The sequence below is a fragment of the Gossypium hirsutum genome, chromosome A01, assembly GCF_007990345.1.
Source record: "Gossypium hirsutum isolate 1008001.06 chromosome A01, Gossypium_hirsutum_v2.1, whole genome shotgun sequence".
In the NCBI taxonomy this organism is placed as follows: Eukaryota; Viridiplantae; Streptophyta; class Magnoliopsida; order Malvales; family Malvaceae; genus Gossypium; species Gossypium hirsutum.
Window position 1 is genome coordinate 85,201,423 of NC_053424.1, and position 18,073 is coordinate 85,219,495.

Here is an 18,073-nt window from a genome sequence, read left to right on the forward strand (position 1 = left end):
GCTCTCTTTTATATCATATTGTTTTAAAAAAATTTGTATAATATTTCATTTAAATGTTCTTATATATTATTATACATATATAGTTCATGATAAAGTTAGTTTTATTCTATATACATTATTAATTCTATGTTATTTTTATCTATATGATTTCTTTTAATTCTATATATATATTTAAAATCTTATGTATATAAAATATATTTTATTATATATTTTTGTTATTTAAAAACCTTTCATATTTTATATATTATTTAAATTATTTTTTATTGTATGTATATTGTCAACTCTAAATAGATGTATCATATTTTGTACATTATTTGACTCAAATTTCTTCTTTTATAACATCTATTTTAATAATCATTTATATATTCTTAGTTTTTTTATATATATGTAAATTATTTCAAATTCTTGCATGTGTTATTCATTTGTAATTTCTCATATGGTTTTTAAATTGTTTTGTATCATATTGGCTCCTAGTTTTCATATTGTTTTGTATATTATATGTGTGTTTTTTTTGTTTACATATTGTTTCATATATCATTATTTCATATTGTCTATTAGTCTTTGGTGTTACTATCTTAATTTTACTTATCTATGTTTAAAAACTTGTTATGGTTTTATTCTAATATGTTTCTTTGATTAGTTATATTTTAGTTTCCATTATTTTGATTATTAATGTTTTGCAAAATAGAATGTGTGCTTATTGCTCTTATATATTTGTTAATTTTTTTTTGTTTATACCATTCTCATTCACTAAGTATAGCACATTATTCGTGTATATTGTTCCATGTTTATAAGTTCGCCTTTCGTTCACAAGTGTTGCATTGTAATTTTCAACTTATTGTTCTGAAATTAATTATGCCGTTTTATTTTAAGTCAAACTAATGCATTTTGAGCTGGCTTTACAATTGTTTATTTGAAAATTTCCAAAAACAAAGGCGATGTTTGATGTTTGAAAATTCGGGAAATCGTGCCCTAATGTGCTGGGTTTCGATTCTCCGTTTGTCCAAAATAATCAAATATCCCTTTAAAATTTTGTCCATGTTTTTTAAATTTTAAAATAAGGCAATGTTCTATGTTTGGAAATCCGAGAAATCGTGCCCTAACATGTTGGGTTTCGGTTTTTTGTTGGACCAAATAATCAAATATCCTTTTGTAATTTTCAAATGTATGAGTTTTTAGAAATCAAGAATTGATCATAATTTCAAGGGTTTAAAGGATCGTGTCCTAACGTGCTAGATGTGATATTGTATTCCTTTGAAACAAGAGAGTTTTAACATCCAATTTGAGTCATTCAAATTTTTTAAAAGAAATCGTATTTCAAAATATTTTTTAAATCTTAGACATAAGGACATTATTTAATCAATTTGGTACCAATTTTTGGCGTAACAAGGGTGCTAATTCTTCCTCGTACGTAACCGGCTCCCGAACCCGTTTTCTCAAATTTTGTAGGCCAAAATTGATTTAAATGAAAAATATTTTATTAGGTTATCCAATCACACCTAAACAAAAGGATTGGTTGTGACTCCACACCTCGTTTTAAAGTCGATCCCCCATTTTTTCCAAAATTCAAAAAAAAAAGGTTTCGACAAAAGGCCTTAAGGGCATTTTGTCATTGGGTAAATAAAAGAATAAAAAGAGAAAAATCAAGTCAAAAATTGTGTCCAACTTCCTCCTAGTGTGTCAAAATTTGCAAAGGGTTCCATAGTTATGGTTTTCAACTTTTCAAGCTTGATTGTAAGTGCTCCCAAGCCCCCTTTTTGATATTCTTTGCATTTTTGAAGTTCTTGAAGCATGATCTATCCATTTCTAGCCATATTCTGAGCTAGGGTTCATGTATGAAATTTGACCCATGTATGACATGTTTGTATTTTGATGATTAATGTAAGATTATGAAAGTTTGATGTGTGATGAACATCTTTTACTAAGTGATTTTTATTGAAAACACCTAAAAAGGACTTGTTTGTAAAAGGTGTAAAAATGAGTAGTAAAAATGTGAAATAAAGGAAAATTTGGGATGATATGAGCATGGTATAGGTTTGGCTAGACTTGGTAACCAAGAAAATGTATGCATTTCATTTTACGAGCCTAGGGACTAAAGTGTAAATAAGTGAAAAGTTAGGGGTAAAAAGGTAATTTTGTCAAAGTATGAATTATGGGTCAATTCAAACAATGTATGTATTGAACAAGTTAAATTTGGCATTATAGATCAAGAAAAACATGATTTGGGTTTTGATCAGGGAAAAAATAAAGTTTACAAGGATTAGGCTCATTTCTATCATTTTGTACCGAGGTAAGTTCATTTGCAAATTATGCAACATGTGCCATACTTTAAATGATTTTATATTGCATGTATGGTAAGTATATATAATTAATGTGATGTTGTACCATGTGTTAATGCTTAAATTTTATTATGAATTATGTTTTGATTATTCCATGAGTATGTGATTGGTGCTATGGATATTGAAATCGACATTACGAGCAAGCTCAATAGAAATGTGGTATCGAAGAATCTCGTTTGAACCTTAGGAATAGTTTAGGATACAAGTGACATGTCACTAGGAACTATGTGATCTGAGCTCATGAGTTGTGTCTGAGTTCATGATATATGTTACACATGTTTTAGCGTTTCGGGTACTGGTATTGTATGTTCTACCGGTGGCTGAGTAGTCCGGCATGTGTTACGGATACCTGACAGCTTGTGTGAGCAGCCTGTGTAGCTACATCCTGACTGTCAGCTTGTGAGAGCAGACCCATAAGTAGCTCGAAAGTGAGCAACATGTGATATGTGATATAAGGTAGCGTTGGCTACATATGGGGCACTTAGGTGAGAGATTCCGATGTATCTGATAGTATTCCAAGTGTTCAATGGGTAGTTCAAAGAGAAGTTCCATTGGTAATCTTAATGAACACGTCAAAGGTGAGAAAGTAAGTATTATGTGCAAGTTGGTACAGGTATGTACATAAACTCATGATTAAAGGTCTCGGTATGTTATGAACATGTGGTAAGAATGCATATGAGAAAGTTATGTTTACGAGACTTGATGGTATTTATGAAACTTTGCCTTATGTTAATTGTATGATTTATGTTGCTTATTATTTGCATGTGAGCTTACTAAGCTTTAAAGCTTACTCCCCTTCCTTTCTTTTATAATGTCGCCAAGCTAGCTCAAGGATCGAAGGACGTCAGAGTTTTCGATCACACAATCAATTGAATATTGGGTATAGTTAGTCTTAACATTTTGAGTAAGGCATGTATAGGGACTTGGTCTTTTTGTTATGTGTCGTATTGATTAGCCAAGTGTGTTGGCTCATGATGATGTTATGATTCATTTTGTATATGGCCATGAGAGGTGGCTCCTATTGATTATTTGGGTTGTAACCCAATCATTTATGCATGCATACAAATGTGTTATGCTTGATGTGGTTGCTTGTGGTTGATTATGTTAATGAGTGTGATTATTTAATGTATGAAATATGATTAATGAGTATGATAATGAATGTGGTATAATGATGAATAGATAGGAAATTGGTGTGGAATGCCATATGAAATCCTAATGGTTTAAGTATGTGATATGTTGACACTACCAAGTTATAAATTAACCATGTATGTGAATGCTTGAGTAACTAAAGGTGCCATGTTGCATGCTATGAAGATAGTGTAGGTAGGTGAGTGTTCAAGGGTGGCAAATGGCTTGGAAAATAGCCTAGAAATTGTCCACACGATTAGACACACTGGCATGTGTCTAGGTCGTGTGTCTGCCCCATGGGCGTGTGATCTGGCCGTGTGTCCCCTGCACCTTAATTAATGCAAAACAGATTGCCCAGTAGTAAACACACGGGCAGAGACACAGCTGTATGTCTCAGCCGTGTGGAGGACATGGCCTTAGGGCATAGGCGTGTACCCAGGCCATGTGAAGTCTGCAATTAATTTCGAGAATTTAATTTGCCACACGACCTAAGTACACGGGCATATGTTGTGGCTGTATGACCTTAATTTGCTGATGACGTCATAGTCAAAGAGTTACTCGGGCTGAGGATACGGGCATGTCCTAAGCCACACGGGCGTATGTGACCACACGACCTACCCACACAGGCGTGTGACTCTCCAAAATAAGAAAATTTTCTAAGTGTCGTAAAAGTTCCAAAAGGTCTCGATTTAGTCCCAAAGCGCTCCAAAGGGACAGTTTGCATGTGATTGGATGAATTTAATTTGGACCAAATTTTATAGCTCGGTTTTGTATGTTTGTTTACGTTTAAGTATGGTAATGCCTCGAAACCTGTCTCAACGTCGGATACGGTTAAGGGGTGTTACATACCTTATTTTTTTTTCATTCTCTGTCGCATATGTTATTTTGCACATCCTTGGGTATTTTGTAACCTTTCTTCCTTCTTTGGTGGGTACAATATTGAGGCTACCATCTTTTTTTTCTTCAGGTCCATTCCCCTTATCTGGAGCATACTATATTTAACATCTCTCTACCTTCTATATCCTTCCTTAACTCTTACCTTATTATCAGTGAAACATCCCTAACCCTTATTCGTCGTCGGAATAGAGTTATGGAGCATTTCCATACAAACAGAACATTAAATCATTCATTTCATACATCAATGCAAACATAATCTAATTATGATCAATCATATACATAACGTCCCTTAATCGAGCCAACGAGGCTTTAAAAATACTTAAGAAATAATCCGAGACTAAATTGAAGACATTTGGAAAGTTTAAGAAAAAGTTAAAAAATTTGGACTGTAGAGGTTATACAGCCATGTAACTAACACGGTTGAGACACATGCTTATGTCTCAGGCTGTGTAACAACAAAATAGGGAAACATGGTTGTGTCCCAGCCCATGTCAGTGCCCATGTAACTTTCAAAGTTGGGTTACAAGGCTAAGCAACACGCCTATGTGCCAGGCTGTGCATCTCTCGAAATGGCCACATATGTCCGTATGCTAGGCCATGTGCTAGGCCATGTAATTGCTTGACTTGCTAACCTTAAAACCTACAAAGGACACATAGCCATGTCGCAGGGCCGTGTGTCACACACGACTGAGTTACACGCTCGTGTCTCATGCCATGTGGACAAGAAATTGGCCAAAATCAACCCATTTCCATCACCCAAATCAAGCATGTACCTAAAAGCATTTTTTGCACAATCTCAAGGCTTCAATACCTTACCAAAGCATGTATAAAATGAACAATTCAATAGACCATTCTCATACAACCAATATGGCATACAAGACACCTCAAATGCATTCATCCTCAACTTACCTAAACATGCCGAAAACCTATCACAATTCAAGCATCATATATCATTACTTGCTAAGCTAAAACACACAACACAATTAAAGCATTCTTACCCTAACACTTTGCACCAAAAAGCTGTATACATCTACTACATATAAGTGTTCCAAAAGGCTTACCTAGTTATGCAACACAAGTGCAAATACCATTTAATATCAACAAGAATAAACATATAAACTTTTAATATTTACATATTCATCAAAATATCATATTACTAAGGACCTTTCCTAATACATGCCACTTTAACCAACTACAACAAGAACCAAAATGACTATCGAGATATGATGATAGTGTGTGAGCTTCCGAGTCGATCAAATCAGAGCAACGATTCCAAGAGTCCTAAAAAAAATCAAACTAATAAGCACAAAGGAGCTTAGTAAGTTCAATAATAGATTCATTTGCTATCAACTACAAATTTCCGAATGGATGTTAACTTTTTAATACACTGGCACTAAGCCTGCTAGGCACAAAGCCTGAATAACACTGACATAAAGCCTACTAGGCACAAAGCCCGAATATTAATATAATTCCAAATTTAAACATCATTCTTAACATAATTCAAAGATTAATCACTAATAAGGTATTCAATTCAACTATAAATAAACATATAACGAATTTACTAAACTAGATTGTAGAAATTGCAAAGCATATGAATTACTCCAAAATCTTTCCTTTTTCACGATCGTCACCTTGTTTGTGATCTAAAACAATATTTTCATTCAATTAATTACTTCAAAACATCAATTTAATCCATAATTCATTTTATGTAAAAATTACCATTTTACCCCTAGCATTTTAACTTCTCACAATTTAGTCCTTAATCTCATAAATCTAAATTTAAGCATTTTAATCATTTTCTCAAGCTAGTCGAATTCTTTAGGGACCTCAACCAATCCATACAAACCATCATTTCACAAATTTACAATGAACTTTTATTATTTTTACGAATAATTCCCTAAATACAATTTTCATAAAAAATCACTTAACAAAACTTGTTTATTTATAAACAAGGACTCATAATCTATCATAAAACATTAAGAATCATATAAGTGCATTCATGGTACAGCTCTAAATCTTTAACAGTTTTGCAAATTGATCCCCGGGCTAGCTAAGTTAAGCTACAATGATCCCGAAAACATAAAAATCATTAAAAACGAGCTTAATAATCATACCATGCAAGTGAAATTCAAAATCAAGCTTCCCCTATTATGGTGTATTCGACCAAGCTAAGAGAAAGAATGAAAGATGATAACGTTAATTAATCTTTTCTTTTAATTCCCAAATTACCATTTTAGGCTTATTACTTATTACAATTTGCAACAAAACCTTGCCATGAAAGTCTACAAAAATGATTTAATTACCATCTAGGTCTTTTCACTTTAAAGTTCTATAGCCATTTGACCCTTTCAATTAATAGAACTCTATTTTTACTTTTTTACGATTTAGTGCTTTTTACTTAATTACTCATGCAAACATCACAATTTCTTAACGAAATTTTACTATGACCTTATTAATATCCTATAGATATGAAAATAATAATAAACTAATATTTTACTCATCAAATTTGTCATCCCAAAACTACTATTCCAATTTTATTGAAAACGGGTTATTACAAGACTTAATATTATTTTCTCATACTTACTAGTCTTATCATTTTCTTTGGGCAGGGTAGACTACTCCCAATACTTAACTAAGATTTTTCCGATCTCTTCCTTACTTCAATATACTCTCTATACACACTTTTAACACATAAATTTGCCTCGCCATGTACTTTGATGCACACTAGCCTTTATATTCATCCCTTACAAGTATATAGGGCTCGCTATTCATTTGGTGTCCACTCAAAGACATTGTCTTTTGATGGTCATTACGAGATCTGTTCTTCAAAATTCACCGCAGAGGCTTTTCTTTCCAAAGATAACCAAAGAGGCTTTCCTATTAGAGTCTAACCAGGAAGGCGTCCATTTAACAAAGACAGCCACAAAGGCGCCTTTTAATATAGATAGCCACAAAAATGTCTGTTTCACATAGATAGGCACAAATGAATCTTTTTAATAGAGATAGCCACAAAGGCATTCCTTTAACATTAAGTACTTACCACAAAGGCTTTCTCTTTAGAGTATTGCCACAAAGGCATTCCTTTTAAAAGAGATTACTACAAAGGCTTCTATTTAGTAGAGATTACAATAAAGTCTTCCATTTAATAGATATAGCCAGAAATGCTTCCTTTTAACAGAGATAAATCTATATGCTTTCTTTTAAGAGGGATTGCCACAAAGGTTTCTATGTAATAGAAATAGCCACAATGCTCACTTTTACGAAAATTGGTGTTTATATGATAAGGATTTGCTTGTTTTCCCCTCATTTTCTGGTACTCACCCAACCGTCTTTTAAATCTTTTCCATATGATGCCATGGCTCAGCCATGATCTTACACCATATGGTCTTTAGAGTGCCATGGACTTTTCCTTTTAGAGATTCGTGTTTTTAGTCCCGACAGACCCCTTTAGACAACTCTAAAGATAGACACAAACACTTCATGTAAACTCATACTTTACAGACTTATTCCTTTCAGGCTATTTCATGACATATTCATTCATTCTTACAAATTCAATGCTCTTCAAATTAGACTCTTTCAAACTGTGACTAGCTCTTGATAGACATGTTCATGCTTTTAGACATGTATGCATGCATACCCTTTTTTTCCCTTCTCAAAGTCATAAAGTCGTGCTTTACTAGTTTCATTTTCATGCTTTGTTAGTGTAAGTTTCACATTCTGGTCACTAAGCACACAAGTATCTAGATTACAAACATACATGTAAGAGTCAGTCTAGAGAATCACCTTATAACTTCAAAGGCAACTTAAACTTTAGATATAACCCTTTCTTCTTTTAGGCAACTGTTTGAGCTCCAGATCCTTCAATCAGCCAGATACTATGGATTTGTCACATTAGCAAACAAAGACTTTATTAGAACTCATTCGGGTAACATTTTTCCCCTACTTTAACTCAGACATATCATTAAGCTTTATTTCTTCAAGGGTACTCACATATCTGAATTTCCTTAGCAGAAAGAGTCATGAAACATACCTTGTTGAGAGGGAGCTTATTAGCAGAAAACCAGAGTTCCAAACTTGTATTTTTGGGAGGAGGCTTTCATCTGCTCAGCCCCTCCTTCCTTAAGAAGGGAGACAACCCTCCTTAACTTAACCTGAGTGTCCTTTTTAACCTAACCTAGGTTTTCATAAGGACTTGGTGAACATCACGTCAAGTCTGAGTGGCTTATCAAAATTTTCCACGTCTGAGAACTTACATGTTACCCATTTAGCCTTTAACTCTTCTGGTTCACACTTGGTTAATTCTTAACTAGTTTTCATTACAAATCATCTAATACGGGACAAAATTGCTCACTAGAGGTTTTATGCCTTCTGGCATGGCCTAGAACGACAAAAATATGCAAGTGTACATATTCGCAACAAGTAATAAAATGACAAGTAAATGTTGAGTTATCGTACCCACAGGGACTGTGAAAAAGAATTATTTATGAATGCAATTTTAAAAACACTGTGGTGAAGAAAAATATTTTGATCTGAGGAGGTGATTATAAACTAGGATTTTAACCAAATAAAATAAATAAAAATAAAATACAAGTTCCAATGCATGATTTCAAAAGATGATTTTAATCAATGTGACATAATTGTGTTAGATTATTTACATTTCTTAACTTAGAATTATTAAACTCATGTTTATGTTGTTACGAATAAATTCACGGAAACTCAGTAATTTGCTAACTTATGAACATACTTACTTACCAAAACCCATTTATCTCTTGACTATATCTCTATGTTAATACAACCAATTAAACAAATTTTAATAAGCCAATGTGTTAATGCACATACATACTTATGAAATCAAAATAATGTCTTGTACATATCTCTATGCCAATTCAAACAATTAATTCAATCTCATAAGCACATAAAAGATCATGTGAGGTAACAATGTATTTCTACCTTGAAACAGTTTAATCACAATAATCTTGCAAGTATGCAAGGCTAATGTATCGTTAGATACCGTTGCTAATTTAACCCTCAGCTACCTTAGATGATTAAACATGTACTAATTAAGTATCATGTTAATTAATTACAATTTCAATCTGTTTAAATAATTAATTCATTAGTTATACAATTGTAATGCAAGAATAACTTAGTCATCGTTTAACTTAATCAAACATCTTACCAGGGCCTATAACAACACAAACACAATTTTAATAAATTAAGTAGACGAAATGCAATCAACCTAACATGAATTAAATTTAAGCCATATTAATTAAATTAAACATATCAACATCACAAATATTCATATACATTTCATCATAACAACAACAAAATTAAAAGGATAGGGACCAAGAATCAAATCTAGTGTTTTCTCCATGGCTTGACTAGTTTGCTCCACTCTTCCTTCTCCGCTTGTTCTTGTCGAACCAAAGCTTCTACTAACACTTGAATGCTACTCCAAATGGTGGTTGATTGAATTTTTTTCAAGAGGTGAAATTGGCAAGGGAATAAGGAAGGAAATGAAGAAAAATCGAAGGGAATAGAGAGAGAAAAATGAGAGAGAAGTGAAGAGATAAGAAGGGTTGAGATGTCTTTGAAGTGAGCACCAAAGGAGGATATTTATAGGTTGAGATGAATGCTAAAATTAGCAAAAATCAGCAGCCATAGAGTCCCCTCATGGCCGGCCACACATGTGGCAAGTTTGAAGAATTCAAACTTGCTATTTTAAGGTAGAGGCAAATCTAGAAAGGCACAAATAGTGGAGGGGTTTGAATGCAATTTGAAGGAGTCTTCAAGGGCCATTTTGCAAGTTAAATAATCATCCAAGCAAGCTGATTGAGTCAGCATATGGGATGGTTTTGGGCTGTCCAGTGCTCGGTTGGATCGATTTTCTCGGTTCAGCTCAACTGGGCCACTTTTCATATTTAATTAATATTAATTTATTTAACCCAAATTAAATTGGATTAAAATTAAAATTAATTATATTATGAATTAATACACATAATTTGAACCGTCTTATGCTAAAAAATTAATTCGCCTTGATGCTTAAAAATTGCTTCTTGATTCTGTACTTCTAGCAATGTGTTTCTAGCTGTTTTTTGCCCTTTGTGTGAATCTGTCGAAAATGATCAAAATTAATCAAAATTTATTATAAAATTAAGTAAAACTCAACATGCTAATAATTTAAGTACAATTTAATTATTTTATAATAATTAAATATTTTTCAACAAGAATTTTATCGAAACTGCATGAATTTGAGTTAAAAAGGGCATGAAAAAGTGTGTATATTTTCGTGTTTCCATGGCCTATACCTCATAACCATCCTTTTCATAACTATTACTTTCATTTCACTTATCAATCTAATCGACTATGAATCACTGTCTACTTATTTCCATATTAGAGTCCACTCATTCTTACGCAAAAAATTCATTTAGGCGACTACTATTTAGTCAAATATTCCTCCTTTGATTTCTTAATCGTTCCTATTAGAGAGGGCCATATAAACAGAACATTGTTGGTTCACCTACTCTTTACACCAAGATGGGCCTTTTTGCATGAACACTTCTTCGCTTGTCTTTTTTCTATATAACTATATGCCTAATTCAAAGACTTATACACTCTTACCATTATTCTTTGAATCATCATACTTAACTTACCTATAAGTTTTGTTCCTCTAGAATACACCAAACTAAGGTGTAACAAGTGTGCTCGAAAAAAAACTTACGATTAATTCAATCCTAACATTGGACACTTAAAACTATCCTCTTAAGCTTTATTCCTATGGAACTTATTTCCAACTTTCAAGAATTCTCCCAAGGTCATACTCATAAACTTTAGTTCCTTATGTAAATCCAAATTTTACTTATTCAGAACTTCATTCTGGAAATGTTTACATCCCTAAACAACACCTGGACAATAAGACTTTTCCAGGAGAGGTGTTTTAGTGATCCTTTTCCAAGTTGATGGCCATGAAATCCATGAAAGCCTAAAGTTTTGTTTCTTAACCACAATTGCTAGACAAGTCAAATTAGCCTACTTGAAGGCCAACATGAGAGCTTTTATAAATGCCATAGATGAGATAGTGTGGCATTCAATTTTAACAGTATGGAGTTCTCCTAATTCCACTAACGAAGATGAAATAAGGCTTGTTAAGCCTAAAGAAACATGGACTATAAAAGAAGTTAGAACAAATAGTTGCAACTCCAAAGAATTCATTGTTATCTTTAATGGAGTAGATACCGAAGAATTCAAATAAATCTCAAAGTATGTCTTGGCTAGAGAAGCATAACAAACTATCGAAACCACTCATAAAGGAACCCTAAGTGTCAAATGTCAAAGTATAAAGTTTTATATGTTCGTGTCTAGGTTTGAGAATTGTAGAATGTTTAAAGATTAATATATTTATTAGTTTAGCGTAAAACTTTGAGACATTTCTAATTCAGCTTTTCCTTAGGTGAACAATATTTAGAGGTGACACACGATCAAATGATTGCAAAAAGATTTGTGATTAAGATTGAAGCTATAAAAGAGGTTAAAGATATCAATACCATAAGCCTAGATGAGCTAATTAGTTTATTGCATACTTTTGAAATGGACCTAAAAGAAAGTAGGAAAGAGAGAGAAAGAGAGTAAAATATGGAAAAAAAGGTGTTACCTTTAATGTAAAACAAAAAACATTATTGCAATAGATGCTTAACTAGTAGTTCTTATAAAATTTCTTAAGGAAAAGCTTGATATTCTTGCTAAAAGTTTCAATAGAGCTATTTTGAAATATTTCAATAAAAACAAGAAAAGGAATAGTAGGAGATCATCTAATAGATACAAAGGAAAAATCATAGGGACTACAAATGAATCTTGTGATAAAAAAACAAAGGGATTTAATAGTTTCAAGAATTCAAAAGCTTTGGGCATTTCAAGGTTGAGTGTACTAACACTTTTGACAGGAGGAAAAGTCATTTATTGTCATCCAGAGTGATGAGGATTCAAAGAATGAAGAAGCTAAAGGTAAAGAGTGTTGAAAAAATCAAATTAGAAAATAGTGTTTTTATACATATCGAAAGCTTAAAATTTTTCTTTAAAATAGACCCTTTATGATATTTATAGAAATAAACTCCTAACTGAAATTATACATGTGCTTTGTACAAGGCGGTTAAGTCCATCTTGACTTTATACCAAATGGTCTTTTCCACTATTCTCGAATCATGAATTTCTTTGAGTTTAAGCTTAAAGGATCATGAGCTAAACACATAGAATGAAAGATTTATTAACTTTTAGTGGAAAACTTAGTTCTCTCTTTAATCGATAACTACTTTAACCGATAACTATGTGTTTTCCCCAGAAAATAGAATTTATTCTCTAAAACACATTTCCACTTTTTTTTGGACAAAATGATGCTTATCAAGTGTGTAAATAGTTTAACACATAGTTCTTATTTATAGAAAATTAGTACAAGAGTTCTACTAGAATAAGATCAAATTAAATAATAATATAACTTCTACTCTAAGTAGAAGAGATAGGGGCAAACACCTCAATCGTTTAGCCAAACGATCAGCCAAACGGGGTTGCTACCTATATACTGAAATCAACTTAATATGTTACAGTGTGATTTTTACTTGCTTGCAAGCTAAAATGCACAATCCACATATCCATAAGGGTAAGTTAAAAATTTTCATATTCATGGGTGAAGTGACCAAATGTCAATCAATATAATACGTCATTCTTATAGCATTAGACCAACACCACATCTTGTAGCTCCATTACATGACCAATTATGACCCTAAGCTTAAATCCTACCATTTGCCCCAACTGTACGCATGTTATCATCAAAGGATTCAAGCTCACACTAGCTTTAAGGATATTGGCTTTTCCCCTTTTTTGAGTATCATCTAGCTCAGTATACCTAAAAAAAAAAAAGGAAACAAGGTAAATTTGCAACACCCCTCACCTGACCCAATTGTTGATTTAGAGCTACATAATGCTATAGTAAAAAAATGGAACAGTTAAAAACATTAAATTCAATTATTTCAATCATTCAACATAATTTAAATCATTTCTTGAATATTCGAACTTACATAATCTCTAAGGTTGACTCGGGACCAAACAAGGACCAAACCGCAAAATTTTGAAAAGTTTAGAATGACGTGATGTAACACCCCAAACATTCAATAGGTCAACCAGTTAAATGGAAACACTACAATTCCCACTAAGTTCATGCTGACAATATTAATACATAATTTAATGATGGTTACTAAGATAATTTTATTAACTTATGACCTTTGACCCACGTTGAATTAATTACACTAGTATTGAATTTCATTTATAATAATTCTTGATCCTTAGGCTTAGCCTACTTATTTCCTTACTATATGCATCTACAACTTAGATGAACAACTCACATTGACTTGAAAGACTCTAGCTTAGTCCTTGTCAGCATCTTGTATAGCCTATCTTACCTAAAAAGCATAATAAGAAGCTAGGTAAGTTCAAATGGACCTCATGAGTTATTAAAATAACATAATCGATCTTGATAATATCATAATATGGTATGAATTCAATGACCTAGTCTCATGTTTGACATCAATTGCACGAGGGTAGATCATGCGCCATCATGGTGCACTCTTGACATCATTCGCCTTAACACAACTTGCAAATTGGCACATTTTATACATTGACATGGTTCTCCATTTTAATCATTCATGCATTAGTATATATTGTAGCATGATTCCACTTAGGCATATGAATTGCTTTCATACAAGACAACTCTTTATCAATTTTTTTTAGCAATCGATCATGTGCGAAGTATCTTCGCAGAATAATGCTATCACAGACTAACACTCAGCGGTTGGTCCCTGAAGACTCATGCATAAAATTTCCCATTTAAAGGACTTCTACATGCGGACCCACACATGGTAGCTTATATACGTAGATTCAAAGTTGATGGGTTCATATATGCAGATTCCTAACTATGAGTCTCTAATTTGTGGACATGCTTCCATGGGCTCACACCTGTGGACTCACATGCTCAACTTCATGCATGCAAACTCATTCTTCGAGGACTTAGATTCGTAGGATAATACCTTGGTAAACTTAGACTTGAGGATTCATACTCATCGATTAGTTCTTGCAGACTCTTGCTTGAAGAGTAGTCATTGCAGACTCTTTCTTGAAAAATAGTGTAATAACCCGATTCCAGTGTTGTCGTACATAGTGGTTTAAGGACCACGAATCTGACGAGTAAGTTTGTAATTAATATTATTTAATTTATATGAGTCAAATATGGTTTTATATTAAAATTTGGTTTCTTAAATTTTAGCCTATTGAGCAAATAGTAAAGATAAGTGGTTTATTCCGAAAGTCAAGTGGTTTTGGAAAATAAGATTTTGAGACTTTGTTTCTATAAACTGGGGCCGTAAATATTTTTATTAAATATTTATGGAGTTATTATAATGGTATGTGAAGGCTTGGTTCTAAAATTTTATTGTTTAATTAGTTAATTAAAGAAAAAGGACTAAATTGTAAAAGGTATAAAACTTAATCACTATTGATTTTTATTAGCCAATGTGTTTAATTAATTAATATTTCATATTTTAATTAGAAAATAAATCTTTTGTTTTTAAAGTGGACGGTTAGTGCTCATTTTTATCATAAATTATATGTTATTTTAAATGTTATAATAATATTAATAAAAGAAAAACATGAATAAAATAGGAGTCACCTTCTCCATTTCATATTTCCTCCCGAAATCACCATAGCTAACCTTAGAAACTTTGGGCCAAGTGAAATCTTTAGCATGTAAGTGATTTATTTACCCCTTTTTAATAATTTTTATGTATTTGAGATCGTTGTAGCTTAATCTAGCTAACCTAGGGACTATTTTGTAAAATTGTTATGATTTTTGAAACTTTCCATTGATAGTTCTTTGATGTTTTTAGTGTTAAATGATGAATTTGTAAATTTGGTTGTTGATTAAGACTATTTTATAAAGAAATTTTATTAGTTTTGAGTTTTGTGACTAATATTGTAACACCCCTAACCTGTATCTGTCGCCAGAATAGGGTTACAGAGCATTACCGTAAAAACGTAACTCAAATCATTCGTTCTCAACATTTCATAATCATTTCAAAATCCAATCAAACACATGCATAACATCCTAATTCGAGCTCTCAAGGCCTTGAAAAGACTTTAGAAATGATTCAGGACTAAATCGGAAACATTTAAAACTTCATGGAAAAAGATGAAAAAAATTCACACTGTAGGGATCACACGACCATATAACTCTCGAAATGCAGCCTTTAAAAAAACCTAAAGGGGGTACATGACCGTGGCCGTGTGTCACACACGGCTGAGACACACGCCCATGTGGACAAGAAATAGGACATATTCAAGCCATTTCTTTCACCCAATTCAAGCACACCTAAACAAGCCATTTGCACATATGACCGAGGTATCAAAACATGTTTAACTATGCATAAGATGACCAATGTCCATCCAAATAATATGCCATAAAGGCACCTCAAACACATACATTAAACATACCTAAACATGTGCATATTTAACCATTTAGCAACTGACTTGTTTATATACCAAAACATACCACTTTGACATATACCAACCTTACCAATTTAGATTCATACCATAAAAAAAATAACTTTACCATTTGAGCCACTTCTCTTATGTATCAAAACCATATAAATGACACAAAACTATCCATTACCAAATGGTTCCAATATCCAATACATATACATACCAAATTTAGGTCCAAATGGTCATAATTCAACCAAACTTATTAAATTAAATCCTATATCAAAACATGCCCTAAATGATCATTTTGAAAACATGCCAACATATACCACTTTAGTCATAAAACCATGCATCAATTTGATCATATAAAACCAACCATTAAGCAGAAAAGTGCCAAAAGCACACCAACCATCAAAGTATCAAAATAACATAAGTTTCACAAATTCATAGCAATAGTACATGCCAATATCATTAACTAAACATTAGACATAGTCCACCTATATGTATCATTATAACCACGACTAAAGCATCAAAATCTACTGATAAAATCGATGGATAGTGTGATGGATCTCCGACTAGCTTCTAACCCAATTGAACTTTCGATAATCTATAAAGTAAGAGAAAGATGACGACATAAACAATGAATGCTTAGTAAGCTCGTATAAAGCATAAGCATAAAATTTCATTTTGATAATAAACTTTATAGAATAGACATAAACCTATGCCAATGTCATAGAATTCATAAATCTATAGGATCATTGACTCACAAATGAGTAAATTCATTAATGTCACATATACTTATAATTCATAATATGAAAGGATTTTTTTGGATGAAATGTATAACCATCAACCTTTCTATAAGATTATACACCTTTCAATTTACTTACTTTCCATTTCGTTCCCAATACTTATCATAAGCTTAAACGACATTATCAATTCTCGAATTAGTGTATTTATCCCTGATATAGGTATATTCATTCATAATATACGTAAAATTTCTCACATATAAATACATCATTTACCACATTAAACCTTTTATAACATCATAATACATCCCAATTACATACTTACTATTTCATTCCCTTTTCTTACCCGTTTAGTATGCATAGTACAGGCATAATCATAAACATCAATTATATCAACAAGCTTGGCATGAGTCTAAGCACATCAACAACACATGTTAGTTCATTTAAACATGATTCTTATGAATTTAATATGGATAACCATTATTCTTGAGCATATTTCAATTGGATTTATCATTCATCTCATAACATATCATGTTTTCCATGTATCACCATTTCAATGAGTTTCATGTATACATATCTTAGTTCATGTTGAACACTTACCATTTCATTTGCATAACGCATAAAACATAAACATAGCATTAACCGTAGTAAAAAATTAGTTATTAAACACATAACTTAGCTATATCATCACTTGGTAAGATATAGTACATAAAGATAGCATCACTAAAATCATACTTTTCATAATCATGAATGTTCATGCTTTGATTGTAACAGCCCGATTTTGGGCCTAGTCAAAACAGTGGTTTCAGAACCACTATTTTAGGACCAAAGAAATTATTTTTAATGTTATTTTATGTGTTATAGCATGATTATATAGGTTCATGAAAAATTTGGTGAATTAATTTTAACGTTTGTGAGCTTAATTGCGAAAAATGACTAAATCGCATAAAGGGCAAAAGTTATGTTTTACTACCCAGATGTGTTAAATAGCTAGAGAACCATAATTGGAGGTCTTTAAAGTGCAAATAGACCCTTAAATATAGGTTGGCCTGCCATAGAGACAAAGATAATACAATTTTCAAAGTTAGGTGGCTTATTTGACTAAAAAGAAAATAAAATAAGGAGGGAATGATATCATCTTCTTCTCATCCCTTTCTCCATAAAAAATAATAGCAAAGAGGGGCGTTTTGAAGCTTTAAAATTTCAGCTAGGTTGTTCTCTTTGAAGTAAGTGATTTTGATGACTTTTCTTGATGATTTTTACATTTTTGGGAACCCTAAAGCTTAATCTAGCTATTGAGGGGACTATTTTGCAAAATGGTTGAGAGTTTAGGGTTTTTCCATGAAAGCATGTGTGTTTTTAACTGAAATTTTATGGAAGAATATGAGTCTTGGTTGTGTAATAAACAACTTTTGTGAAAGGATTTTCATGGAAAACACCTAAAAGGGC